At 40.0% G+C, this 3249-nt stretch overlaps 1 long non-coding RNA gene across 1 annotated transcript in view; it reads left to right on the plus strand.

Moving 5' to 3' along the window:
- The first annotated feature begins 359 nt into the window (after positions 1 to 359).
- Positions 360 to 3249, plus strand: part of LOC106724795 — a 17033-nt gene continuing 14143 nt past the window's right edge. The window contains exon 1 of the long non-coding RNA XR_001360630.1: positions 360 to 371. This is a non-coding gene — a long non-coding RNA (uncharacterized LOC106724795). The remainder of the gene's footprint in view (positions 372 to 3249) is intronic.

Below are 3249 nucleotides of genomic sequence, written 5' to 3' on the forward strand. Positions count from 1 at the left end.
AAGGCTCTAAGAAAATCTCCAAATGGACTTTTAAAAATCTTCCTTTATATAGTTCCTTAATCTCTTATACCATCTTGCAAATTCCAGCTTCTTCAGGTGTACTGAACTCTGATTTCTGCCTCCTTAGCAAACCAATACCACTGCGTTCTGCCTGGAATCCAATTCATTGTGACATTGGAAAGTTTTCTCCTATGCAGAGAACTGGAGTGGTTGTTGAGCTACCTTGTGGTTTTCCTTTCTCTCTGTAATCACAGCATTGTGCTGCTGATTGTATAATGTCCTAGAACAGTCAATTCATAGACATTGTCTAGTTTAATGGTTGTGTATGACAGAAGGGCTAGTACAGTACCAGTTACTCTATTATAATCAGAGTGAAAATCTCCAAGGGGATTCATTTTTTAACAAATTTAAGAGTCGTGATAAACCTATTTGCTCTGTCCAGACTTATAGTTTTGTGAAATTTTAACCATCTTAAAACATAATCATATGCATCATGTGACAGGAAGTTTGTGGGAACAACTTCAGGGGACATGGGATCAATTAGCTGGCTGCTATATCCTTTATCCTCATGTAGCATCTTATTTTGGGCTCCTTTAGAATCAGATGCTGAGATGTGGATTTGAGTAGTAGTGGTTTATTTCGGAGGTGTATTCGTTTTCTATGGCTTCTGTAACAAATTACCACAATATTTATGGCTTAAAACAAACATATTTTTTATCTTACAGTTTTGAAGGTCAAAAGTTTGAAATCAAAGTCATGAGGCTAAACTCTGGGTGTTCTCAGGGTCACTTTCTCTCTAGAGGCTCTAGGGAAGACTCTGCTTCCTTGCCTTTTCCAACTCACAGAAAGGCATTCCTTATATTCCTTATATGTGGCCCCTTCCACCATCTTCAAAGCCAATAATAGCACAACACTTGCTTCAGTGGTAACATTGGCTTCTTGTTCTGTGTCAAATCTCTCTCTATCTTCTTCTTATAAGGATATTTGTTACTGCACTTAGATCCCATCCATATAACCCAGGATATTATCCCCATCTCAAAATCATTCACTTAATCATACCTGCAAAGTCTCCTTTGCCAAATTAGGTAGCATTCACAGGTTTATGGATTAGAACCTGGATATCTTTAGGAGCTATTTTCTAGCCTACCAAAGTCCATCCTCGAGCCCCTAGAGATTCATGTCCATACAACATGCAAAATATATTCATCTCACGCCATCAAATTCAAAATCCTGAACCCTTTTAGTACCAACCCAAAATCTAAAATCTTATTATCTAAGTCAGGTTTGGGTAGAATTGTGGGACTTATCTACCCTGGTGCAAAATTTCTTTACCATTTGTACATTGCTGAAACTGGAAAATAAGTTGTCTATTCTCAAAATACAATGGTGGGGCAGGCATAGAATAATGTTATAGGTATTCTGATTCCTCAAGGGAGAACAAGGAGAGTCACCAGCCCAGAGTAATTTCAGAAAACAACCAGCAAGTTCCACTAGGTTTCAAGGCCTTAAAATAATTCTCTAGGGCTTAGAACTCTGCCTTCCACCTGTGGTGGCTCTGCTTTCTGGACACATTTAAATATAACTAAAGAATATTCTTGTGTCTGTTCTTAGAATTCTCTTTTGAAATGGTTATAACATATGTTGGTTCTCTCATGAGTTAAGTAAAATATTTTAACATGTGTTTATTTCATATATGTATAAATGTCATAATTTTATTTTATTCTGAAAATTATCTTTTAATCATTTTAGAGGTCAAACCAAAATGCACAATACATTAACCTACCAGAGGCAGGTAAATTTCAACTACAGAGAAATATATGTCATGAAGAGTTTAAGACTAGACATGGCTTTTCTTGGTCCAGGTGAATCCAAAGTACCATTACAGTGATGTTAAGTCTGTTTCTCTAATTTTCATTTTCCAATCTCCTATCTTAGTCTTTGTTTCATTTTGGATATATTATAACCCATATGTATGAACCATTATTGGCAGAACTGGATGGGAATTTGGTTTTAGAGTTGGACCATTTTGAGACCTCTCTAAATGGATTCATGGTTTATAGAGATCTAATCTAGAGTAGATGAGAGACAACAGAAAATCTGAGTTTGTCAGTGTTTTTGTTTCTTGTTTTATCTGTTTTGAGCTCAAATTATTTAAGAATTCCATACCCACTGGGAGGAGAACAATATTTTGACATTGGGACTGGTGAATTTTTATATTTCTATGTTTATTCTTTATACATAGCACATTATAGAATTAAAGCTATAAGCTCTGCCAGGCATGCATGGCTCAGTGGTTGAAAGTTGACCTATGAGCAAGGAGGTAACAGTTCAATTCCTGGTCAGGACATATGCCCAGGTTGTGGGCTCTATCCCCAGTGTGGGGAGAGCAGGAAGCACCCATAGATGATTCTGTCTCATCATTGATATTCTATCTTTCTCTCCTTCTATGTCCTCTCTGAAATCAATAAAAATATCTATATTTTTTTTAAAATCTATAATCTTTACTTCTCTATGCTTCTATGTCTATGTGTCTGTAATTAAGAAATTCCTTCTGAATGTATCAGTGTGGAATTTTTTCCAACCTCTGGGTAATCCTATCTAATAAAAGAGTAATATGCAAATTAACCATCACACCTCACTCCATCAGTCTATCACAAAGATGGCAGCAGCCAAGGAACTGGAGTGAGCAGGAGGCTTGCATTGCCCCCAGCGATGGAGGAAGCTGAGCTTCCTGTCTGACTTGGCCGGCCCTGAGCTCTGATCAAGGCTAAAAAGTTTCAATTATAGAAGATAAATAAATCCCAGATACCTGCTTCCCGCCAGCCTGGCCTTGGCTCAAGGAAGTGCTGGGAGCCTCAGTTTCCAGGGGCAACCAGGCTTTCAGCGCAACCTGGCATCCACTCAAGGCTACAAAGTTTCAATTATAGAAGTTAAATAAATCTCAATACCTGCTTCCAGCCATCAGCCGTGGCCAGCATAAAAACGGCCCACAGCCCCTCACCCAGGCTGGCCAAGCACCCCAGCGGGACCCCCCACCATGAAAGGGCAGTGGCCAGCCTGAAAACATCCATCATTCCCTCACTCAGGCTGGCCAAACCTCCATGGGGTGAGGGTCCCAACTGGGGGGAGGGGGCTTGATCAGCCAGCAAATAGCCATCAGCCCCTCACCCAGGCTGGCCAACCCTCCATGGGGTGAGGGTCCCCACTGGGGGGGCTTGACCAGCCTGCAAACAGCCATCAGCCCCTCAC

This window comes from Myotis brandtii, unplaced genomic scaffold, assembly GCF_000412655.1.
Source record: "Myotis brandtii unplaced genomic scaffold, ASM41265v1 scaffold976, whole genome shotgun sequence".
In the NCBI taxonomy this organism is placed as follows: Eukaryota; Metazoa; Chordata; class Mammalia; order Chiroptera; family Vespertilionidae; genus Myotis; species Myotis brandtii.